Source organism: Vombatus ursinus, unplaced genomic scaffold (genome assembly GCF_900497805.2).
Source record: "Vombatus ursinus unplaced genomic scaffold, bare-nosed wombat genome assembly UNPS02014832.1, whole genome shotgun sequence".
Lineage (NCBI taxonomy): Eukaryota > Metazoa > Chordata > Mammalia > Diprotodontia > Vombatidae > Vombatus > Vombatus ursinus.
Window position 1 is genome coordinate 65,805,988 of NW_020954610.1, and position 26,698 is coordinate 65,832,685.

The following is a 26,698-nucleotide window of genomic DNA, read 5'->3' on the forward strand; positions in this document are numbered from 1 at the left end:
GAGTACTGGACCTGGAGTCAGGAAGACCCGAGTTCCAATCTGACCTCAGACTCACACTAGCTATGTGACTCTGGGCAAGTCATTTAACCCTGTTTGCCTCAGTTTCCTTATCTATAAAATGAGCTGGAGAAGATAATGGCAAACCACTCCAGTATCTTTGCCAAGAAAACCCCAAATGGGGTCAATGGAGAGACAATGCAACAGAAAAGGCTCAACAACAACAAAATACATAAATAAAGATAAGGAGATGGAAGATGGAATGTTGTTAAATAGATTGCCCCCTCTATCAATCTCACTCTCATTAACCTTCAGTTTCTCCCATCTACTGAGTGCTGCCCTGCTACCTATCAACAAATCCCTATTCTTCCCATGCTTAGAGAAACCTTCATTTGATCCTCCCATCCCCACAAGCGATAGTCCTATATCTCTCCTTTCTTTGGTGGCTGAACTCTACAACTGATGCCTCCAATGTCTTCCTTTTCACTTTCTTTTTAACTCTCTGAAGTTTGGCTTCTGACCTCACCTTTCAACTGAAACCATCCTTTCCAAAGGCACAGTCATTGCTTAATAGCCAAATCTAATGATCTGTTCTCAATCCTTATCCTTCTTGACCTTTCTTGACCTCTTCTGGTCAATCTCCCTGCCTCAAGTCTGGCCCCATTCCAGTCCATCCTCCACTCAGTTATCAAAGTCATAGTCTTATAGGGGAGGTCTGACCATGTCACCTCCCCCCAACACACACACACACAGACACAGCCACACTCAGTAAACTCCGGTTGATTACTTATGTCTTGACACAGACTTAAGAAGGGTCAGAATATCAAAGGCTTGGTAAATAGAAACATGGAGCTCATAATAAGTCAATAGTACAAGTCACTTTTATTAAGGGGAAATATTAACAAAACAAAGGACAGTCAGGGAGAATTTGAAACAGGTCCCCTTGGGCCCAGGGTAGAACTTGGCACCCTGCTCAGGTTCCAGAGGAAATGAGACTCCTTCTTGCCCCCAACCAAGAAAGTCCGGTGAGTTTATATAAGGGTTCGTATCTGCAAGGTTAGGGTCTAGAAGGACCCAGACTTTGAGGGATAGGAGCAAAGAATCTGGACCTGGGGAGTGGTAATAACAAACTTCCCAATATTGGTCTTGCTCTGACTCAGTGACTTAGCTTCCTTGGGGCTTTTTTTTTTTTTTTAAGGAGGTAAGGAAGATTATTCTTTACAACCTATTACCTCCAGGATCAAATATAAAATATTATCTTTGCCTTTATTAAAGTCCTTAATAGCCTGGCCCCTTACTACTTTTCTAGTCTTTACTCCCCTGAGAGTGGTCAGTGAAGAAATAGAACTTGGCCGTGAAGAGAAGAAAAATGGGAAAGTATCGAGGTGGAGTAGAATATCAACGAGAAAAGCAAAAAAAAAAAAAAAAAAAAAAGAATAAATAAAATAATTTTTAAAAAAGAAAATCAATGAGATTCTTTAAGATATTCATTTATTTTTTATACAGATAAAGAGGAACAGAATAAAGTTGTATAAAAGGGGAGATGTCTACAGGAATCTTAGAAAAGGGAAGAGGGAAGTAGGATTAAGGACAACAGCAGAGGGAAAGAACAACCTTAGCAATTACCTTTTCCTCTGAGCCACCAAGGAAAGGTAGAATGAATGCGTAATGAGATTGAGAAATTTTGAGGAGTTGCAGGAGATGGATTTGGATGACCTGTTGGGGAAGTCCTAAAATCTTCCCAGAGAGTAATTCCTTTCACTCTGGTCTGTTGCCAGGAGGTCAGTAATGATGGAGGCTGGGCTAAATTTAAGATATAAATTTAATTAGCATCAACTGATGGACAATTTACAACGTGGATAGTGAATGCCCTGAACGAAGAGAGATACACACATACACAGAATTTTACACAGCCTTGGGTTGACTTTACCCCTAGGTAAAAGGGACCTATCAGGTGAGGCTACTCAGCTACTTTCCTTATTTGGGATAATGAATGATAGAGGTAGTTTGTTAACTGATTTAGGGAAGAATGTGTTTATTTTGGGATCTCAGGAATTGCCAGAGATGAGTGGGATAACACTTCCTCTACAGTTAATCTTATCAGAATATCCTGGTGGATAGGAAGATCACAGTAGAGGCCTCCTTCATGATGGGATCAGTAGAGCTCTCATCCTTTGTTAGCCTAAGGATCTCTATTAATAGAAACCTATAGCTTTGTTCCTTTGATTTCTAAGGTTACTTTCTCTGGGGAAAAAATGTTTCCCCAAAACTCATAATTCACCTGCTCCACCAACCTCATTCTTATAATTTAGAGGCTAAAACATTAGCTCTTCAAAGGCAGGGAAATTTTTTTTTAACTTTTTCTTCCTGATATCTAGCATGACACCTCGTATTGGTAGATTCCTGGCATTCCTAAAAAGCTCTCTATCTTCTTAAAAGCACATTTTTAAAATATCCATTTGCTATTAACACACTGATAAATTCAAAAGAATTAAGTTAATCATCTAATCATTTATGATTTAGTCCTTTTATGTACTTATTCAAAGCTGGGGCTTCAGAGGCTATCTATCTAGTCAAGTACTCTTCATTTTACAAATTAGAAACCTGAAGCTGGGAGAGATTAAAATAAATTCTTAAGATTAAGAAGCCTAAGGTCACATAGCAATCAGCAGAGCAGAGATTCAAACCCAAGTGGTTCCATTCCATACTATACAAGGAATTTACAATGCAGTTAGGGGACATCTTAATGTGTGTTCCAGGTCCTCTGGGATAGAATCCTCAACATCCTCAAAGATCAAATCAATTTCAGGACTCACATCTCATCAGTACCCTCCAGCTCTGGGACCAACCCCTCAAAATGGAGGATAGAAAGAAAAGCCTTCCGCCCAGACACTCCTTTTTTCCCAACTAGCTGTACTATTTTGAATTTCTTCATCTGACCCCCTCATGGAGGATCTTCTCACCTCCTCACCTCCACCTTTTCAGATTCCATTTGCATGTTGTTTCTCCTCATTGGACTGTAAACCCCTCGAGGGCAGGCTCTATCTTTTTTCTATCTGTATTCCCATCACTTAAGCCCTGTGTTTAGTGAATAGTAGGCACTCTGTAAATGTTTATTGACTGATTGATTGAACAAACCCCCAGGGGACCCTTAAACCCTTACACAAAGTCAAAACTATTTTTTATAAAGATACTACGATGTTCAAATTTCTAATATAAGAAATATTGATAAATATAACCTACATAAATAAAAGCTCTTGGGGGAGGGGGAACCTCATTAATGTCTAAGAGTGTAAAGGGGTCCTGAGACCAAAAGTTTGAGAACCACTGATGGAATATGTACCTATTATGTTCTAATCTGAATTATATTTATCTGGGTACAACACGTCTTATCTGTCCACACACACTAGACTGTATGGCTCCTGGAGGACAGCAGTCCAATTTTATTTAACTTGTTTATGAACCAGTTCAAAAGCACCTATGATGTTCACAAAGATATAGGTAGAAGGAACTGGACTCTTGGTTTAATTGTTCTAGGGGACTCCCTGTGCTGAGGATGTTCCCCCTCCCAATATGTCATCAATAAATTCTTGTTGATTGATAAGCCCATGGTAATGACTTTTTAAATGTTAATAGAATGAATGCATTTAGAGTCATCTTATAAAACAATTCATCCCCCTGTATACCTAGGTCATTTAATTCTTCATGTCTTTTTAAGGCATTTAGGGTAAGCTCTTATGGAAGGCTCAGCTCACTTTTATTCTATTTTTTTCCTTTTCTTCTAAATACTTATACTAAATTTTAAGAGCTTTTAATTTAATTAACCTCCATAAATACTTAACAATTTATTATATGCAAAACACTGTGTTATGTGCTAGGAGACAATAGCCGTCTTCTCCCCTTTCCTAGATGGCTTAGTGGATAGACCTTGCTCTAAGTTGAGTTCAAATCTTGGTCTCACTTGGACCCACTTACTAGGTGTGATCTTGGGTGCCTCAATTTCCTGAATTAGAAAATGAGGATAATAGAGTCGTTGAGACCATCAAAGGAGATAATATTTGTAAAATCTTAGTACAGTATTTGTCGCATACGAAGCAATTAAGGCTTGTTTCCTTCCTTGTACACAAATAAGTGTACCTTAATCAATCAGCAAGCATTTATTAAGTGCCTACTATATGCCAGGCTTTGTGGTAGGAATACCAAGACAAAAAAGGAAGCAGTCTCTGACTGCTCATACTATAGCAGAGAGTATAGTACCTAAACTTCATTTAAGTAAAAATGTAAGTAAAAAAAATTAAATGAAAGTTGACTAATTAGTCAACATTCAACAAACATCTATTAAGTGTTTATAATGTGCTGAAAACAAAATGATACATAAGAAGTACTAGGGGAAAGACTGTTTTTGACAAGGAAGATCAGAAAATGGATCCGGGCAGTCAGTCAACAAACATTTGTGAAGTCTTTACTATGCGCTAAGTACTGTGCTAAATTTTGGGAATTATAAATACAAAGAAAGGAATAATTTTTGTTGCTGTGATTCGGTCTGTCCAACTCTTCCTGAGCCCATTTGGGGTTTTCTTGGGCAGAAATACTTGAATGGTTTGCCATTTCCTTCTGCAATTCATTTTACAAATGACGAACCAGAGGTAAACAAGGTTAAGTAACTTGCCCAGGGTCACACAGTTAGTATAGTATAGTAAGTGTCTGAGGTGGGATTTGAACTCAGTAAAATGAGTCTTCCTGACTCCAGGTCCAGGCTCTGTCCATTGTGCCACCTAGCTAACCCAATATGAGTTTAACACAGGAAGTCAACAAGCATTTATTAAGTTCCTACTAGGTGCTAAGCACTGTGCTACTCACTGAAAAAGAATGAATTTCATTGATAAGCAGGGACAAAAATCACTGACTGTCCATTCTTATAATGTGTTGGAGACTGAAAACAAAGGGTTATGTACTAAAAACTTGTTCACTGGAGGATCTGAGAAGTAAGAAAGTCTGGCAATCTGCCAACAAGCATTTAAGTGCTAGGCTCTGGAATTAAAAGTATAAACGAGCCCTGTCCTCCAAGAATTTACCTTCTAACCTGGAGCATAAACCCAGCTAACTTAAAGGGGCACAAAATCAATTACTCAATAATAAAGGAGGGGCCACACACTGTGAAAGACAAACAAACAAGCTTTCAAACAAAAACCCAATCTCTGCCCTCCGGGAGTGTATGTTCCAAGAGCAAGAGATGCAATTTCAACTTTAAAGAATGTGTGGGATTCTACAGGCAAAAAGGACGAAAGAGAATATTTCAGATTTGGGGAATAATTGAATCAACATTTCTCTCTAGGCCACACCTTCAGGTCTCTCTCTTTGGTTTCCTAAAGAAAAGGATTCCCTCCTGTCCCTTTGGGCAGAAGCGGGACCAACATTTAATGCCCCTTTGCCCCCTTGAAGTTTCCACCTCAACTTACACTCGGGGTTTTTTTTTTCTTTTTCTTTGAAAGTCAAGTCCAACTCAGGAATTTCCCCTGGTTGAATCAAGTAAATAATGAGTGATTGATTAAGAGAAGTTTTTCCACCCAATAGAGCCAGTAACTTTAAAGGATCTTTTTAAAAAAATCTTAATATGCTTTTGTCAATCCATCAGCAAAGTCCAAAGGCAACCTGAAGTAGCATCTTCATTTTAAATAGCACTCTGCTTGTAGAATTCATGTGCCCTCAACTAATGAAATTTATTTTACCTGTGACATTTCCAGGCCATGCTTCACACCAGTTACCAGCAACTTTCTTCATTTTCAAACAAATAGCCTGACATGCATTAGCCAAATAATAATGAGCTCTGTTAACAGGTAAAATAAAGGTTGGGGCCCAACACTAATAGACCAGGGCACTCTGGCAGAGACAAACTAATTATTAACAATAATTTGATAAAACCAGGAATTCCTGAAAGTGACTAATAAATCCTGATTTCCTTTTTTTTTTTTTTTTTTTTAATGTGTGTATCTTGGGGAAAAGCTTCCTCATTCAAGTATATATTAGTCGGGGCAGCTAGGTGGCAAAGTGGATAGAGCACAGACCCTGAATTTAGGAGGAGTTGAATTCAAATTCAGCCTCAGACACTTACTAGCTGTGTGACCCTGAGTAAGTCATTTAACTCTATTGCCTCAAAAAAATAAATAAATAAAGTATATATTAGTCATACCTTAGCTGCCTGTGAGGCCCCTAGGGTATGACTGATAGTCATAGGATGATAGATCAATTGTGTTAACATATGTATCTGGCAATTATTATTGTTATTATAGACCTATGATAGACTTAGAGGTTCTTAGCCTTTTCTGTGCCATGGACCCCTTTGGCAGTCTAGTGAAGCCTAGGGCCTTCTTCTCAGAATGTTTCTAAATGAGTGAAACACATAACACAGGATTATAAAGGAAACCAATTATATTGAAATAAAGATATATTTTTTTTCCCACTCGAGTTCACAGATCCCCAATTACCCATCCACCCTTGTGCATCCGTGGACCCTAGGTTAAGAATCCCTGATCTAATACAACTCCCTCGTTTCCTGGGTAATGAAGTCTAGAGAAGTTTCTGTGACTTGCCCAAGGTCATTCAGGTGGTAAATAGCAGAGTCAGAATTTGCATCCAGGTTCTCCTCTAATTCCAGAAGCCACTTTTCCACTGTAATATGCTACTTCTTCAAAGGTACCAGAAGGGAAGGAAAAAAAGAAAAAGAATCAGAGTTAGGGGATTCAATTAAACCTGGGCTTAGTGGTAGCCTCTGACATTCAGAGTCCTAATCTTTTTCAGCCCTCAATGCCCCCTTGGCTTTTAAGAAACTTTACAGTACCTCCTATTCAGTATGAAATGGAAAAAAAAATTCTAGAGTTTTCCATTGCATATGCATATAATATAATCTTTAGCTAATTTCAAAAGACTAATACAGTTAATCTCCAAATATTTCCATATCCCCTACTTGAGCTTTTTGCACCCCTAGGTTTAGGAATACTGGGAAGTTGGAAGTCCCTGCTGCACAGGTTCTGTCAATGGACCAATTAACATACATTAAGTGTCTAGAAGACCTTCTGAGTAAGTCCATCAAGTGAGATAACCTGGCTACTGACCATGTGATTCTAAGCAAGTCACTTAACCCACCTCAGGAAAATCTCAAACTATAAATTGCAGATTTATGTTGGCAGAGGGAGTTTCTTTCTGTGGGGTTTCATTCACCAATGAAATCTTAGGATGGGACCCCTCCTCCCTCCAGTACACATAAATTAAAAGCAAAAGCCATCTATATGTAGAGTATTGTGTTGGGTGGATGAAGACATAGTTTATATATGACAGGTTGTCTACAATCTAGAAAGGGAATAACACACAAGGAACTATAATGTTAACATGATGAATTTATTTGAGAGCTGTAGAACAAAGTGTTCCTTGAGGAGGGGAAGGGTATGGAAATCAGGTAAGGCTCCATGGAGGAGGTAGCATTTGAGATAAGCTTTAAAGGATGGGGAAAAAAATTCAATAGTCCAAGAAGGGGACGGACAACATTCTGGGCACAGGACACACCATGAGCAAATATGAAGATACAGAGGTGGGAAGTTCAGGTGTGTTTTGGGAGGCAGAGAATCTTACATCCTCAATAAAGGGGGGTAATATAAGGAATAGCTGCAGTGTCAGATTTTGGAGAGTCTTAAATGCCAGGCAGTAGTGTTGGAACTTTATTTGGGAAGCAGTAGGGAATCACTTAAGATTGCTTAAGAATGTGCAGTTAGAACTAGAAGGGACCTTAGAAGTCAGGTCAAGCCCACCAATTTACAGATGAAGAGATTGAGACTCTGGTTAAATGACTGCTGAAAGCCACACCGTCAGTATTAGATGTGATTTGAATCAAGATCTTAGTGACTCCAAGCCCAAGGCTCTATCGGTTACATAGCTGCCTCGAGTTTTTTGTTTTGTTTTGTTTTGTTTTTAGTAGAGGAGTGACTTGTTTGTAAATAAAACTTATCTGTAAGTACTGTGAATAATGGACTTGGGGGGGCGGGGTGGGACGGAGGGAAAGGATTGACAAAGTGGAGATAGGAAGGTCTATTAGCCTTGGATTACAATTCTGAAAGCTGTGGTTGAAGACCTAGACTAGGGCGGTGGGATAGAGAGGAGATTCAGAGGCAGGTGCTAATGAGACAGGTCCTGGACAGGATCTGGTAACTAAGTGAATTAGAGAGAGAGGGAAGAGTTAAAGAGAAACAACCCTAAGCTTATTAACATGAGAGTCCAGGTGACTAGAGGAACCCCAGAAAGAAATAGTGAAGTCAGAAGGAAGCATAGATTTGGGGAGAAAGATAATAAGCTTGGTTTGGGTCATCTTGAGTTGGAAAAAGGGTATGGGCCCAGGGTTAGACTGGCCTCTGAGGACAAGTCTAACCAAACTGCCAGCAGTCTCATCACCCAAAAATTGGCCATCACGTGGTGGTTATTTTTTTTCCTGGCCACTGAAGCAGAAGACATACAGTGGCCTAAAAGCTAAAAGCTTTTTAAAGAAACAAATTTTAATTAAGGGTTGTTTTTCCAGCACCTTGTGAGGCCCCTCCTGGACTTGAGGGCATCCTAGAGTCTCTTTCCCCTATCTTGAAATGCCATACAACTTGCACCAAAAGAATTTCCTTTGCCTCCCTTATCCTGTGTTCCATATTCTGTCATCCATCTTCCTCATCCTGTGTGATGACAATTTTTCCTTATCTTGACAACCATTTTCCTAAAAATATACCATTATCCTACAGGCTGTATAGCTTTCTGTCTATATAAGTCTGGGTCCTCTCCTATATCAGGGCCTTTGTTTAGCTCCTTGCTAATCTCAGGCCTGTGTGCTTTGACGAAATAAAGCTCCCAATGGCTACAGAGAAGGTCTAAGCGAATTCTTTCACACCTGAACCAGCTCTCCCAACTCTAAACCTCAACATAAAATGGTGCTGAAACCCGGGAGTCCAAATATTAATTGAACTCTGCTATCTTCTCCTGGCCTCTGGTCTAACAGCTATGTGCCCTTTTCTTTGTTTTCTTCCCCTGACCTTTTCTGCTCCTACCTTCTCCCTGGCTGAGAGACCCCTGGAGTGCCCAGACACTGCCAGCGGCGTCAGTCGGACTGTTGACCCTCGTATAAGGGGACGCCCTTGTGCTGAGTTGGTCACATTTTTTTCCTCTCAAGTGTCTTGGGACGCTAAGACAAGCGAGAGGCTGCTAGGAAACTGTTAGGATGGGAAATTCAGGGAAGGAGATCTTAAAGAAAAGTGCCTAGTATTCCATTGTAACACAGCCTGACCTCAATGTAATCTAGAAAAATAATTTGTAAAGGGGATTTCTAAACAAGACAAGCTTAGTAAGAAATTTGGTCTCCAAACTTAAAGAAAAGGCACCTCAGACTTTTATTCCCCTGCACCGTAGTTTACCCTGTATTGTTCCTTCCCCTCCCCCGAGGAACTTTGGGGAGGCAGGTAGGTGGGCCTTCACACCTGGTTTTCTTTGGGGGTCCCAGTGCCCCGTTTCAGGGTGTCCACGCTCTGTGGGCCTTTGCGTCTGGTTTTCTTTGGGTGTCCCTGCACCCCCATTTCAAGGTCTCATTTTCTAGTACATGCAGCTCAAAATTCTCAGGAAGATGGGAATGGAGAGTTGGACTGCTTAAGGCTTATCTGGTAAGTCTCAAAGGTAAAAGAGAAGAGGAACTACAGCTCTTCTCCAGCTGAGGCTGGAAGGTACGTAAGCCTCCTTTCTCTCTCTATCCCTTTTCTCACCCTGTAGTTGGGGCGGCTCTCCAAGTACCTAGGAAGGCCTGACCTCTCAGATCTGACCAAATGGGTCAGACAGCTACAAGGCTGTCTCACACTCAGCCTGAGCTCTCGGTCAAGTGGTTCGAGGCCATGGACCTGGGCACACCTTCCGCAGCACAGAGGACAGACTCTCTATCCAGAAGCTTATGTCCAATTCTGTCAATTCTTTCAAATCTCTGGGCACTAGGGAATTGGAAAAATTGCAATTACTCCCTTCCTTCTGTACACGGAGACTCCTGGGAACTCCAGTTCAAGGAGGTAAAAAGGTTTTTGGATGTGGAAATTGTCACCATGTGTCTTCAAAAAACAAAACAAAACAAAAAGGTGCATTTATGGCTAATAATCTCTTTTAAAGTGCTAAGAGTATTGGGCCTGAGAAATTAAAATGTTACCATTAGTGATTATGAATCCAGATCTTGTTTGCTCATCTAATTAAATTTAAGGTCACCTGATTGGTAATTAACTGGTTTTGTGTCAAGCTTTATATATGTGATAATTGCTAAATTTTCTTGTATTGTGTAATGTGGTTAACAATTGTATCACCTGTGTTAGAAAAGCAATTTTTCTTATAATATACACGTTGTTAGATCAAGCATTGTACTGTCAGATTGTGAGGTTGTTAACTAAGACAAGGGTTTTTGGAACTATCTAGTCATAATTTCTTATCAATCCTGTGCAAGTCTTCTATAGTGGAATTCCTACTGAGTAAATTTTTAAAGGCCTGGTAAACTTTGTTAATGTGATAAGGCTAATTAAATTGAGTGTGTTTAAAACCCAATTAGGAAAAAAACCTTGAAATTTCCCAAGGTAAGCACTTTTTGGTACTTAGGAATTTGTGATTATTGAGAATTTGGTTTTATGGCACTTTGGGAATTTGTGATACTTAAAAGATGTTTTACACCAACTTGGTTTTGATAAATTCCAATCTTTGAGGTTTCTAGCTAATTTACTTCATGAAAGTTTAGTGATTACTCCTTTTAAGAAATCAGGATAAACTGTAACTTTTTTTAAAAAAAGGGAAAAACTTTTTACAAAATAATGTTTTGCAAAATCTTTTTGTGTGATTTTTAGAAGGCCTACTAAATTTCCACTTGCTGGCTAATTTGTTGCAGTAATTTGATATTGATAATAATTACGTCCAAATCTACTATGAATTTTCTAAGTTTCATTCCTAGGTTTGTTGTGTCCTTAGATCGGGTGATTTCAGAGAAACAGTCAATGGTTCGTGCTTCAGGTGCCATAAGAAAGGGTACTAGTCTTGAGAATGTAGTTCTGAAAGGTTTAATACCCCACTCTAAATTTTTACGGGGTGGACATAAAAGTGAAAAAGTTAGGACAGCTAAAACATCTTAGCAGATTCTGGAAGTTTTGAGATTGATCATTAAGGAGTCTTTAAACACTTCATTAAAATCTTGTCACTCCCTTCCCCACTCCCTCCCCTGGAGTCAAGACGGTTTCTCAGTGTGGGGATTCCAAACAGCCCTGGGTTTCCCTGTTAACCCCTTTCATCCCAGATCAGATTAGGAAGAGGGTGTTTCATCCCCCTCACTCCCGCCTACAAGTTCACCTTCCCCCACCTGGCTATAGGAAGAAGGGGGAGAGGCTGCAGCTACAGCCTAGAAGTATCTTCCAGCACACAGCTGTGGGAAGACAGTGAAGGGGGATGGGTCAAGGTAAAGAAGTCAGTATGTGTCTGTACTTAGTAAGCCTGCCCATCCTTCTATCAATAATGTTTATATGATCTGGAAACTCAATTGTTGTCATCTGAAGTTTATTGTTTTGTGTTACAGCTAAAACAATTTAGTTATCACTTATGAAAATTGTAAGATTGTTGGTTGTTTTAATGTTAAAGCCTAAAGCTGTTAATTAATTACTGTGTATATGTGTGTAAAGGAGCACTCCTCAGGGCTAGTGGAAAAGCACAGCCCATAGAAATCCTAAAGATAGATGGGGTGGATAAGGCAGCCCCTTCTCGGGGATCCATGTTGATCCTCCTTCGTTTTGTAAACTTGCCAAAGAGCTTGTTTGGGTTATGGAGTTCCTAAACAAGGAATTTGGCTTGCTGAGAGTTTGCTAGTATATAGAAATGATCTCTAGTGATTCACTTTTGCACGAGAACAAATTTACATTTGAGAAGTGAGTCCTGGCAAATTTTTGATTAGTGAAACTTGCCATCTGAGGTCAAAGCTCATGGGACCATAACGAATTGTGTTTTGAGTTGTCTGATGGATCATAAAAATCCATCCATAATCAATAGCCAATAATCCACCATCTGAGAGAATTGCCACAAGCTACTCAGAGAGAATGTGGCTGTTACAGGTGGACGTCTGCATCTGGAAAAGCTGAGAGGACAGTCTTAGCCTCAGCCTAGGATTGGATCCTCCTGGCTCAGTTTCCCCACTATATTCCTTTGAAAAAGAATGTTTCCCACCTGACTATTCCTGAGTCTGGCTATGAGGTGGAATTGACACTGCATGGTTGGAAAACTATGATGTCCTTGCTTTTCCTTTTTATGGCAAGTTTCTGTAATCAAATCAAACAGTAAAAGATGTGAGCACAATAAATCTTGCTGTTTTCAATCTGAATGTGTAACCATCCCATATCTCAAACAGGTAAATTAGTAGTCATGTGAAAGATTAAATCCCTGGAATAGAACATTCTTTCTGAATGATAGGGGAATAATTTGACAAAGGAAAAGGAAAAAGTCTGTGAAACAAAGGTACAAACACAATGTTGAATCATTATCCCACCGACTAAGGCTGGGATACATCTGAGCTACTATATTAAAGTGTGTGTTTAAGATCTGAGCTATTCAGTCTAAGATTATGTTCCTTTCTATTTCTCAAGCCACTTAGGAAATTAGTATTTGGCCTAGACATCTGCCTATTACTGGATATGTTTGTATGGAATAAGGTCCTTAAATGTTTCAAAATGATGTAAGAATAATTGGGTATTGGTACAACTGATTGAGGGACCTAGCTAGTATTCTATTAGTTACTGAAACTAAATCAGAAACATCTTCAGCTTGGGGGAAAGAATTTCAGTTCAATTTTCTTAGAGGGAGGTAACTTATGGAATATTTTTGCATTAATGGAAAAGTCAATTTCATTTAAAGTTTACTACTATTGTGGAAATAATACCTGTTTATTCTGTATGTCCTGTGGCACAAACATGTTTTATTGTAAACAACTTACTGATATGCACTGTTTTGGAATTAATTACTTAGAGATCTTCCCAAGTCTTTTATGATAATTGGAGTAAAGTCAACCTCTTATAAGTAAATTCATTCATATAACTACGGAACTGAAGGGTAGAAAGCTTCTACCTGCAAAAGTGTTGTTACTTATATTTACATGTATAGAGTTGGATCCTCAATAGCATCTGATTCTCCTAAAAGAATTGGAATCATAGTGGAAAGTTTTGAGGAAAAAACAAGATCAGATAATCCTCTGTCAAAAGTAAATAATAGCATCATGGGGCTCTTGGTTTCTTTCTTTGTTTTCCTTTTTTCTGACAGTATTTTTAATGCTCCTTCTATTTAGGCCCTGCATATTGAAACTTGTTTGTCAGATTTGTGTCTCCTAGATTATCGGCTGTCCACCTGCAGACGGTCATGCAACAAGGATAACTGTTCCACACTCTCTTCATCCCCTGGACGCTGCTTCAGCCTCATTTTACTTCTCTCCCCACCCTCACTCAGGCAGGGACAGCTCCTTTGTCCCTCTTCCAAAAGCATTTGGGTGAATGCTGAGGCAGAGCGGAGTGCTGGAGGCAGATGAAGCAAGCAGGATGCAGGATGTGAGATATGGGATAAAATGCAGCGTGTGACCAGTCAGAAAAGTGATCAAAGAAGACTATGCATTGAAGCCCCTCACCATGGGGACTTGCCTGTGTGTTTTCTAGCTATGCTTTGTTCTGGGTCCCACCTTGAACCACCTCTCCTGTTACCTATTCCTGATTCCTGCCTTGTGCCTAGGTTAGGCCTGCTTTCCTGGAACCGGAATCAAATGCTTTAATTCAAAGAGGGAACTCTGTGGGGCAAGGCATTGTACATGATTGCTGGGTGTGTCAACTAGCTTACACCCTATAGCTCTCCCCCTGAAAACCCTGCATGGAATTTATCCTTTCAGCACTTGAAAGATTGTACAGGCAGCCTCTTGGATGCCAGACATCCACTCCAGCCTGATACCTCCCCCTACCTTCTCCTGGGGTTCATGTTTTCTTCCCTTCTTTCCCACATTCTAATCCCATTACTTGCTCTCATATTTGGTCCGTGTTTGTTTAACGTCCTGGTCTGATTTGTGTCTTCTAGCCTGCAGAAATTCCACTTTCAATTCTTAGCATACCACCTCCTACCCTTGGTGTCCCTGAGTGGTTTGCCTTTCTCCACAATGGACTCAGCTGGCACTGCATCCCACACCTTCATGCTGACCTCCCCTCCTCAACCTATTCTCGGCCCCTGAAATGGACTCCACCCCTGTTCAGCAGGAAGCAGCTACTAAAGAGAATGACCTTCAGCCCTTCTTCCCCGATTTCTTTTGCCTAGTGTTTGAGTAGGGAATGAAGCAGAAGACACACAGTGACCTAAAAGCTAAAAGCTTTTTAAAGAAACAAATTTTAATTAAGGGTTGTTTTTCCAGCACCTTGTGAGGCCCCTCCTGGGCTTGAGGGCATCCTAGAGTCTCTTTCCCCTATCTTGAAATGCCATACAACTTGCACCAAAAGAATTTCCTTTGCCTCCCTTATCCTGTGTTCCATATTCTGTCATCCATCTTCCTCATCCTGTGTGATGACAATTTTTCCTTATCTTGACAACCATTTTCCTAAAAATATACCATTATCCTACAGGCTGTATAGCTTTCTGTCTATATAAGTCTGGGTCCTCTCCTATATCAGGGCCTTTGTTTAGCTCCTTGCTAATCTCAGGCCTGTGTGCTTTGACGAAATAAAGCTCCCAATGGCTACAGAGAAGGTCTAAGTGAATTCTTTCACACCTGAACCAGCTCTCCCAACTCTAAACCTCAACAGCCACAATTGTAAAAGCCATCTGCTAAAGTCCCAGCCTTGGCGGGGGAGAGATATACCCACACTGATGACATCATGGTTTTATGAACTATTATTAAGGAAAGAGGAAGGACTAGGAGAGAAAGAGAAAATAAAAGCATGGAGACAGTGTGGCACAAAGGGCTTACCTTTGTTCAAATTCTAGCCTCTGCTATTTATTTCCTTTGTAACCTTGGATGTGACACTTCAACACTCTGGCTGATGCGGTCTAGAGGTTAGGGGTCCTGGCACCCCAAAATCACGACACCCAGGTCCTGCCCAAAAGAATTCAACCCAAGCCTTATTGCAGCCAAAAACAAAGTTTATTGAAGATTCGCCATATTAGTTAGACCCTTAAGAAGTCTGAGCATCTATGGGCTATTGGCTAGATTGTAAAAATCTGAGCATCTTAATGGAGACAAGATGGACCATATATACAGAAAGACCTTGGGAGAGTGGCCAAGTAGTCCATGAGGTAATAGAATTCTCAAGGGTGGCAAATGGAGCCCAGGTGGGACCAAGGGTGGGAAGTGGCCTGGGGCCATAGGGAGGCAAGACAATAGAGGGGAGATTGGGTGTAGCCACAATGAAAGACTAGTTGATGGGACCATAGCCTCAAGGGAACACCAGAGATTTGGCTATGTGGGAAAGTCCAGGGTTTTTCCTTTCTGGGGTCCAGATCCCAACCTCATCAGGGCCAGAGTTTTTCCTTTCTGGGGCTCAGATTCCAACCCCATCATGGCCACCAGCTCCTCATCACATTGGATCAAATAGCCATTAGGACCCCACCTAAGTTTCCTAATCGTTTGTCTAAAGCTGTAGAGAAACCTTGCCAATTTCATTTATTTTATTTAATTTTTTTCAATGAACAAAAATTCATTTTATCACCCTCTCCCTCCCCCCCAATTGAAAGAAAAACAAAAAAGAAAAACAAAATTCTTGTAAATAATGCAGTCTAAAAACAAATTCCCACATTGGCCATGGCAAAAATACAGGTCTATTATCTGATTAGTCTCTAAGTAGATCAGAGTTCTTAAGTCTAACCCATCAATTTCACTTTAAAATCTATTAGTTCATACCCCAACAGTAAGTGTCAAAGATTGAATTTGCATAGAAAAGAGTCACCAAAGCCAACCAGAATTCACCTTTATAAACACTGCAACTCATCTGAATGCAATCAGTTTTTTCCTCTGGAACAAAGATTCTGAATCTCACTTTGTAGACTATGAAACGTCTTTTGTAAACTTCTGTTCTATAGTAATCATTGGAAAGAAAGAGGGCCTTTACTAGGGAGTGTCTTCTGGAAAGGGACGGTTTCATATCTACCTCTTCTCTTCAAGGATTTTTATGCAGCTCTGCTCTGCTGACTGAATTCTGCTCTGGCCCCCTGGAAAGCAAAAGAGTCTGGCTATCGGCCAAGGCCAAAAGATGGAGAAGAGAGACCTCCCCTGGATCATCTAGTTTAAAAGGGTGAGTACTGAAAAATCAATTTTTTTTCTCATTTGCATTTAATTTAGGCTCGCAGTGACAGGTTTGTGTGTCTTCTCCAATAAAAAGGAAGCTCTTTGAGGGCAAGGGCTAACTATTGTCTCTGACTAAGCTGAAAGAATGTTTTTTCTTTCATTTGTTTGCTTATATTTTCCAGTTTACTCTAAGTTAGAGAGCACTGCCTTCATTCATTTTGCCACTGTGTATGAATTTATTATTAAAGGTAAATTACTCATATGTTGCTCCCTTTTGGTGTTAACTATGGGAGTTGTGGGTAGGGTGCTGGACATCACGAGACCTGTATTCAAATCCTATTTTAGACACTTAGTAGCTGTAGAATCATTTGCAAAGCTCTGCAACCTCACTTTAGTTGTAATACTAGGATAATACTATGTCCCTCAGGGTTCTTGTGAAGAAAGCATTTAGATATGTAGATGTGAGTTCATGCAATACAGTATTTATTGAGAACCTATACAGGATGTCCCAAAAGTCTTAGTGCAATTTTAAGCTCATAAAACTTAAGAGCCATAATGAGAGAAGGAGGTATAAAGTCTGCCTCCTTATACAGGAGAAGTATAAGAAGTATACTCCCTGGTCTCAAGGAGATTACAATAATGTGGGGAGGCAAGACCTAGATATGAAAAGATAACAAGTCATAAAACAGAGCATATGATGTGTGCCCAATAAATGCTATATGTTCTGAGAATAACAAAAATGAACATTTTACATGAACTTTTGATTTGCTTAGGTCCTGAATATAGCCTGGAATAACTCAGAAAGCCTTCAGAGATGAGGTAGGAAAAGATACAGACTTTGGGTAGTAATCACACACTTTTCTAAGGTGTTTTGAGGTTTACGAACTGGTTTTCTTCACAACAACCCCATGATGTGGGTAGTACAAGAACTATTCACCCCAGTTTATAGATGAATAAACTGAGGCTCAGAAAGACTAGAGACACACAGGTAATAACTTATTTTATGGTATAATGTAACACTCCAACCCAGCCCTTATGATTTCCAAGTCCAGCATCCTTTTTTTTCCCATCTTTATTTGTGTTTTTTAATTAATTAATTAACTTTTAGTTTTCAATATTCACTTTTATAAGATTTTGAGTTCTAAATTTTTCCTCCTCCCTCTACCCCCTCTCCCCAAGAAAGCATGCATTCTGATATAGGCTATATATGATCATATTAAACATATTTCCACATTAGTCATCTTGTAAAGAAGAATCAGAACAAAAAGGAAAAACCACGAGAAAGAAAAGAGAGAGAGAATTGTCTGCTTTGATCTGCATTCAGACTCCATGGTTCTTTCTCTGGATGTAAATAGCATTTTCCATCATGGGTCTTTTGGAATTGTCTTAGATCATTGCATTCCAGCGTCTTTTCTGCCATGATGGTTAAGATGTGAAGATGAGAATGATCCATGGAGGCAGCACATTAGTAATGGCAAAAGAGGAAAAAGAATGAGCTTTGCTCTAGGAATAATGAGATCAACAGATCATGAAATGCTAGGTCAGGAAGTTTGGGAGCTATCTTACAGGTGACAGGGAAACTAGTGACAGCTTTTGACCTTGGAGGTTCACTAATGAAAATAATGCTTTAGAAAGATTTGTTTCAGTGATAGGTAAGAGTTAGGGGAGGGGATTAGGAATGTAAACCAAATCAGAGGTTAATCAAAAATCCAAGTTTGACTTAACCCTAGATGAAGAGTTGTGGCCATGATAGATTGGATGTAAGAGATGGGAGGGAGAAAAGATGGTAGTGAAGGACCAGGAGAATAATGAGCCACAGACAAAGGAAATAGGGACTTCTGGAATGAGAAAGTATTTTTGGTATAAGGTGACTTTGGTTTTGGGACATCAAAATATATATATTTTAGAACTAAAAAAGACAATATCAATCATCCAGTTCAATTGCCCCTTACAGATATGGAAACTGAGATCATTTTAAGTCTGAAGTGATCAAGACAAATGACAATGTTCAATAGACAATTCTAGAATCACAGAATCAGATACTTGGACTTTATCTAATCTAGTCCCCTCATTTTACATCTAAGAGAGTGAGTGGTTCAGTCAACTTGATGGAAGTTGTTGGACTTCAATAGGCTTTCGCCAATTGAAGAAAAGCCTTCTCTTTTAACCCACCTCATCCTGCCTTAAGCCTCTAATGCCACTTCCTTATTCCCCACTCTTCTCCTGGGACACATGAAATCCAGAGGAATCCAGACTTCCTGATTTGAGCCCTATTCACTCAATGGTAGTAGTAGAGTAAAGGGAAGGGAGCCACCTTCTTCCCACACATACGTCTCCTCTCCGTTTTTTTTTTAATCTGAAAAGTGATACCAGAACCAAGGATAAATTGAGTTTCAAGGAGAGAGTGGTCAGCAATGTCAAATATCCAAAAGAGGTTAAGGAGAATGAGAACTGACAAACGACCCTATGATTTTTTTTGTTGGGTTTTTTTTTTAGGTCACTATTGACCTTTGGTCTCAGGAGGGATAGCTCCCATGGGTTCAACAATCACCTTCTACACATTTGATTTCCAGATCTATATTTCCAGTCCTCTTGGACATCTTCCATTGGATATCCCTATGGACATCTCAAACTCAGCTCATCAAAAACAGAACTTATTCTCTCCTTACGCTCTTCTTAGCTTCTTTCTTTCTTTCTTTTTTTCTTTCTTTCTAGGACATCACATTCTTTCCAGCCACCTAGGCTTGCAACCTAGGTATCATCCTCAACTCTTTTTCACATAATTGGTGCTCAATAAATGTTTATTCATTCCTTCCTCACCCTGCATATCTAATCAGTTGCCCGGTATTATGAATTCTACCTCCACAATTATCCATGTCATTATCCATCTCCTCACCACTCACTTTATGCAGTTACCACACATCTTTAGGCTCTTATCAGCTCTCCCCTAGACTACTGTAATAGCATACTAGTTGGTCTTCCAGTCTCTCTCTTTTCCAATCCATCCTCCATACAGCTTCCAAATTGTTATTCCTAAAGCACAGATCTGACCTCATCATTCATTCCCCTGCTCCAAGAGCTCCAGGGGTTCCCTTGAGAATAAAACAAAAACTCTTCTGTTTGACTTTTAAAGCTTTTTAGAATCCTGCTCGAGCAGGTTTACTGAATGTTAATCTCCTTCATTAACTCCAAATTCCCAACAAAATGGCCTGTTTGCTGTTCTCCATCTATGTTCCGTGATGTTCTTTGCTGTTGTGCCTGGAATGCACTCCTTCCTCACCTCCTCCTTGGAGACTCTAGCTTCCTTTAAGGCCGTTCTTCAGCCCCATCTCTTATTGGAAACCTACCTTGATTTCCCTCTAGTTTCTAGAAACGTCCTCCCAGAAAATCACTTCGTAAATGTTTTGTATTTAATATTTTATATCCATGTTATTCTCGACCCATTTACAATTTAAGCCCCCCAACGGCAAGAGAGTGTTTCATTTTTGCCTTTATTTCTCCAGCTTTTTAAACTGTGCTTGGAGCATGTTGTTCAGTTGTTTTGAGATATATGTGTGTGAGTGTGTGTGTGTGTGTGAGAGAGAGAGAGAGAGAGAGAGAGAAATTCCAATTGGGGTTTTCTTTGGCAAAGATACTGGAGTGGTTTGCCATTTCCTTCTCTAGCTCATTTTACAGATGAGGAAACTGAGGCAAACAGGGGTAAGTGACTTGTCAATGGTCACATAGCTGGTAAGTGTCTGAGGTCAGATTTGAACTAAGGAAGATGAATCTTCCTAGCTCCAGGCCCCATACTCTATCTGCTGCACCACCTAGCTGCTAGCTTGGAGCATAGTAGACTCTTAATGAATGCTTATGTTAAAAGAAATCTGGATTTAGGCCTCACTCTGGTCAATGAGGCAAAGGTAAAAGGATTTTATTTAGTACACCAAGGCCACTTTGCTTTTTTTGTAAACAGCTTCCATAGAGGGGCAAAAAGTATGTTGATTGCATACAAACATGAGAAGATTAGTGTCACCTCAGCTCCTCCCTTTTTACAGTATCACTTGGAGACTGATTAGTGCTGATATGCAAGGATATTTTCAGATCACAATCTCCTACAGGTTGGCTGTGCATGTACTCAAAGTCTGAACTAGGTTTTTATTTTTTTTAATTTTTTTATTAATTTATTTTGATTTATCAATAATCATTTCCATATACTTTAAAAAAATTTTTTTAAGAAGTTTTTTTTTGGTTTGGTTTTTTTTTTGTTTTTTTTTTTTTAGGCAATTGGGGTTAAGTGACTTGCCCAGGGTCACACAGCTAGTAGGTGCCAAGTGTTTGGTCTGAGGCCAGATTTGAACTCATGTCCTCCTGACTTCAGGGCCTGTGCTCTATCCACTGTGCCACCTAGCTGCCCCCATATACTTTTGAGTTTAAAATTTTTCTCCCCCTACCTCCCCACCACCCTCCCCAAGACAGCCCATAATCTGATATAGGCTGTACATATACATTCCTATTAAACATATTTTCACATTAGTGATGTTGTAAGTAAAAATTAAAACCAATAGGAGGAACCATCAGAAAGAGGAAACAAAACTCAACAGAAGAGAAACAAAAATAGCAATTCAACTTCCATAGTTCTTTCTTTGGATATGGATAGCATTTTCCATCACGAGGCCTCTGGAGACGTCTTAGAGTCTTGTATTGCTGGGAAGAGTTAAGTTTATCACTATTAGTCATAGCACAAGGTGGCTGTTATTGTGTACAATGTTCTCCTGGTTCTGCTCACTTCACTCAGCATCAGACCATACAAGTCTTCCCAGGTTTTTCTGAAGTCAGCCTGTTCATCATTTCTTATAGCACAATAGTATTCCATCACATTCATTTACCCTAACTTGCTCAACCATTCCCCAATTGATGAGCTTCCTCTCAATTTCCAATTCTTTGCCATCACAAAAAGAGCTGCTATAAATATTTTTGTACATGTGGGTCCTTTTCCCTTTTGTATGATCTCTTTGAGATACAGCCCTAGAAGTGCCATTGCTGGGTCAAAGGGAATGCACATTTTTACAGCTCTTTGGGCATAGTTCCAAATTGCTTTCCAAAACAGTTGGATCATTTCACAACTCCACCAACAATGCATTAGTGTTCCAATTTTCCCACATCTTCTCCAACATTTATTATTTTCCTGTTTTGTCATGTTGGCCAATCTGATAAGTCTGATGTGGTACCTCAGAGTTTTTTTGATTTGCATCTGAACTAGGTTTTTAAAATGGAATCACTCTGACTCTGCACATTTAGTCAATGAATGATTGAAATAGCATTTATTAAGCATTTTCTATGTGAAAAGTGGTAAGTAGGTGGCTCAGTGGATACAGGGCTGGGCCTGGAGGCAGGAAAACTCATCTTCCTAAGTTCAAATTTGGCCTCAGACACTTAACTAGCTGTATGACCTTGGGCAAGTCGCTTAACTCCACCCCCACCCCACCCCCCCAAAAAAAACACTGTGCTAAATGCTGGGGACACAAATAAAAAGTAAGAAAGCTTCAGGAAATCTATGTTCTAATTTGGCAATATGTTACATATAGGGAGTGATGGTCAGGGAGGAGTGTTTTTTGTTTGGGAAGACACTTGAAAATGAGGGGAGCTCTAGTAGGGTTTACTGATAATGTAGTTTCCACTATCATGACAATACTGATTTGATTGTCATAAGGGCCCTGGAAAGGGAGGGAGAGGGGAAAATATGCATATATAGCAGGACAAATGGCAAGGCTTCCCCTCCCACCCACCACCTAGTTGTTTGTTGATAGAATAAAAGAATGAATGGAGGTTTTACTCAATTCCACTTAGAACCTGTCAATCAACTAGCATTTATTAAGGACCTGTGCCAGGCCCTGTGCTAAGTAAGCACTGGAGTACAGAAAAGGACAAAAAAATAGCACCTGCTCTCAGGGAGCTCACAAATCTAAGGGGAGGACAAGATGCAAACAACTACGTTCATACAAGCTATATATATAATTATATAATATAGAGAGAGTGTATACACATAAAATATATACGATATAATATAATTACATGTTACATATAAACATAATGTATTATAATTAATATAACATATACAATATGTAAAATAAATAGAAAATAATCAACAGAGGGAAGGCATTAGAATTAAGCAGGATGGGAAAAGGCTTCCTTCCAACAGAAAGTGAGATTTTGGCTGGAACTTGAACAAAGCCATGGATGCCAGGAGATGGAGATGAGGAGGGAAAGCACTCCAGGTATGAGGGGGTGAAAATGCTCAGGCCTGGGAGAAGAGCAAGGAGGTCAGGATTGCAGAGTACACGGCAGCAAGGGACATAGAAAAAGACTGGAAAGTTAGGAAGGAGGAGTTATGTAGGGATTTAAGTGCCAAACTGGATTTTACATCATTCTTTGTAATAGGGAGCCACCATGGACACATCTAAAGGCAGTTTGAGATGAGACTAGAGGTCAGCAGAGGGGTTAGGGATGAATAAGGAGATCTGAGAAGCATCAGTGCAGAGATGATCATTGGAACCGTAGGAGTTGATGTAAAAGTAAAATAACATAGAGAAAATAGGACCCAGGACAGAGTCTTGGGACATCTGTCTTTATGGGGCATGACTTGGGTAAAGATCCAAAGAAGGATTGTCAGCAAATAGGAAGAAGACTAGGAGAGCATTATCAGGAAAACCTGGAGGGAAGAGTCCATCGAGAAGAGGGTTTCATTTCCAACCTGAGGCATGAACCTCTTTTTCCTGTCAGCTTACAAAGAACCATTCACAAGGCCAGCACATTCATTTCACATATTCATTCACTGCTTTTTTTTTTTTTTTTTTGGCAAGGCAACTAGGGTTAAGTGACTTGCCCAGGGTCACATAGCTAGTAAGTGTAAAGTGTCTGGTCTGAGACTGGATTTGAACTCAGGACCTCCTGACTCCAGGTCCAGTGCTCTATCCACTGCATTCACTGCTTTTACTGACAACATCTGGTCCTGAGAAGGACTTGCCCAAGAGAGAGCCCAGCACTCTCTCCACTGTACCACCTAGTTGTGGCCACTTGTCGCTGCAGGGGATTTAAATTATATATAAACATATCACCACATTTTTTCCCTCCAATTCAGACCAGTAAATTAGCCATTTATTTTCTTACTTGGCATCTTCTATCAGAATGAATAAATGAGTAATGAGGTGATCTGGTGTAAGTGGAAAAAGTGATGACAAAGTAGAGTCAAAGGATCTGAATTCAAATTTTAGACTTAGCATCTGTGACCTTGGGGATTCAATTAATCTCCCTGGACCTCAATTCCTTCATTTGTAAATTGAGGGGATTGGTCTACACTGCCTAAGAGATCCCTTTTAGCTCTAGATTTATAGGACATCTATGACTCTCCCTCCCAAGAAAACATAGCAGGAAAAAAAGGATGTGGTTTGGGTAAGCGATTATAGAGGGAGGAGAAAGAAACTCTTACACAACTTCAAAGCTTCTTGTACACAGAGTAGTATATCAACACAGCAATGCCAATCCATGGGATATCATACAGTGGGAAGCACTTTCATTACAAAAGATGAAAAGATCGATCCCAACTAGGTTACATCACAAAAAGTGCCATTGTATTCAAAGAAGGAAAATGAACCTCCCAGGTTAGGCTGTGTTGGGTCTGGCTTGCTATCCATCCATAGGGTGTGATTTAATTTTTTTCAGGAAGTCTTGTACAGGGTCTGGTTTTTAATCTGGGTGCAACTATGACTAAGCAGAGAATAAGTAAATGCTTTCTGCCTATCTATTTCTACCCCTCCCTCCAGCTCTTCCCAACCTTAAGGACTACCCCAACAGCTTATATCAGATAACCTATATTTATGTGGGGCCACTCCACTCAATCCACTGGCTCAGGCAACAAGATAGTGACAAGGGCTGACATGAGGGAGAGCTTCCCCTAGAAAGATTGGGAGGCATTAGAGTGATTGCCAAAGGACACAGTGCATCTCCTTGAGGATTTTATGAAGTTTATGATAGCAAGACACAGATAGGTCTACTGACCTCCAATCTCACATCTCCAACTGCCCTTCAGATATTTTGAATTAGATGACCAGTAGACATCTTAAATTCAGTATGTCATTATCTTTCCCCTCCTATCTTCCTTATTACTCTTGAGGGCAACAACATCCTCCCAATCCCTCAGGGTCGCAATCTAGGAGTCATTCCAGACTCCTTGATATCTCTCACCTCTCATATCCAAGTAGTTGTCAAGGCAACACCTTTGCAACAGCCCTCAAATATGTCCCTTCTCTCCTCTGACACAGCTACCACTCTGGTACAAGCCCTCATCACCTCATGCCTGGATTATTGCACTAGCCTGCTGATGGGTCTGCCTGCCTCAAGTCTCTCCCCACTCCAAATCCATTCTCTATTCAGCCACTAAAAGTGATTTTCCTCAAGAGCAGGTATCATGTCACACACTCCTCCTCAAACACCAGTGGCTCCCTCCAGCCTCCAGGATGAAATACAAAATACTTGTTAGCATGCAAAACCCTTCATAACCTAGCCTCCTCCTAACTTTCCAGTCTTTTTACACCTAACTCCCTGACACCTATTTATATTCTTAGATCCAGTGACACTGATCTTCTGGCTGTTCTACAAACAAGACACTCCATCTCTTGGCCCCAGGCATTCTCTCTGGCTGTTCTCCACACCAGGAACACACTCCTGCCTCCCCAGGCTTCAACTAAAATCCCACCTTCTACAGAAAGCTTTCCTTGACCCCTTTTAACTCCAGTGCCTTCCCTCTGTTAAGCATTTCCTACTTATCCTGTATATAGCTTGCTTCATATATATTTGTTTTCATGTCTCCCTCATTAGATTATAAGCTCCTTGAGGGCAAGGAGTGTCCTTCGCCTCTTTGTATCCCCAGAACTCATTATAGAGCCTGGCACATATTAGGTGTTTAATAAATGTTTATTGATTGATTGGTTGGTTGTCTTGAGACTCTCTGAGGCACCAGTGACAAAGGATACCTCTCTATGCTTTAGAATTAGCATCTGGAGATTAAATAAATGTTTGAAGACATAGTGTATAAAATTTTAAGCATGTAGAGCTATGTAGACTATAGGTTTGGTTGTGGTTTTTATTTTGTTTTAAGGGGTGGGGAATCTCCTGCTATTGCCTGGCACATAATAGGTGCTTAATAAATGTATTGATTGAAATGTTTATTGATTATACATTGCACTATATCCTCTCTACCCCCCCACCCCCGTGAGAAGGAACAGTACAAATTATCACCATTTTATAAATGAGGAAAATGAGGTTCCAGGGGCATCATTAAGTGATCCGATCAAGGTTGAGCTAATAAAGGAGAACCAGAGCAGGTACTTCTGACTCGGAGATCAGGACTCTTTCTATAAAATATCTTAACTATAGATTTCATGGAAGGTCTGAAATACAATTTTAAGACCACCAGGGAGGGGGTAAAGTGGGGCCTGTGTCCCAAAATATTTCCCTCACTGTGGCTGGTATCTGAGATTTTTTTTTCTAAGGGAAAGAAAATTTTCATTCTCCCACTAGAAATAAGACCTAAAAAGTCAGCATATTTGACGGAACTCATTGACTTAAATTCTCACTAAAGGGAAAGTGACTGATAATGTTTTCCTTTTATTGTTCACCATTTATGGGGAGAAAGAAAAGAAAGAAAGATGGCATTGGACAATTATAATGGACTGATGAGGAAGTAAAGTTTGGGGGAGGAGAAGGTGCAGAAATAGAAGGTTGGGACAGCAAATACTCTTTACCTACTTGAGTTTTGTCCAGGGGCCACTCGAGTATTACCTGGGGACAGCTCCATGATGCCTTCTTCCTTGATCCATTTCATTCACAAGATTCTATGAGAGTTTAGACTTAAATTCTTCAGATAAGGCCCTTGTGGCCAGTTCTTTTTTTTATTAATTTATTTTGATCTGTCAACAGTCACTTCCATAAGCTTTTGAGTTTTAAATTTTTCTCCCCCTCCCTCCACAAGACATCATGCAATCTGATATAGACTATACCTATACATTCTTATTAAACATATTTTCATATAAGTGATCTTATAAGGAAGAATTAGAACCAATAGGAGGAACCATAAGAAAGAGAAAACAAAACAAAACAGAAGAAAAAAATAGCTAATAGTATGCTGCGATTTGCATTCAAACTCCATAGTTCTTTCTTTGGACGTAGATAGCATTTTCCATCATGAGACCTTTGGAGATATCTTAGATCCTTGTATTGCTGAGAAGGGCTAAGTCTATCAACATTAGTCATCGTACAATGTTACTGTTACTGTGTACAACATTCTCCCGGTTCTGCTCACTTCACTCAGCATCAGTCCACGCAAGTCTTTCCAGGTTTTTC

The 26,698-nt window shown here is 39.9% G+C and overlaps 1 protein-coding gene across 7 annotated transcripts in view; it reads left to right on the forward strand.

The window, feature by feature from the left end:
* The first annotated feature begins 9,232 nt into the window (after nucleotides 1-9,232).
* LOC114026041 (solute carrier family 28 member 3-like) overlaps nucleotides 9,233-26,698 on the forward strand; it is a 135,582-nt gene continuing 118,116 nt past the window's right edge. For 3 of the 7 annotated variants that reach the window (XM_027839634.1, XM_027839638.1, XM_027839641.1), the window contains exons 1-4: nucleotides 9,233-9,677; nucleotides 9,784-10,070; nucleotides 13,383-13,610; nucleotides 16,196-16,325. The gene's annotated coding sequence lies outside the window, so the exon portion shown is untranslated. Of the gene's footprint in view, nucleotides 9,738-9,783; nucleotides 10,137-13,382; nucleotides 13,611-15,289; nucleotides 15,331-16,195; nucleotides 16,326-26,698 lie in introns of those variants that run through there. The other 4 variants (XM_027839637.1, XM_027839636.1, XM_027839640.1 and 1 more) reach the window with 4 other exon arrangements.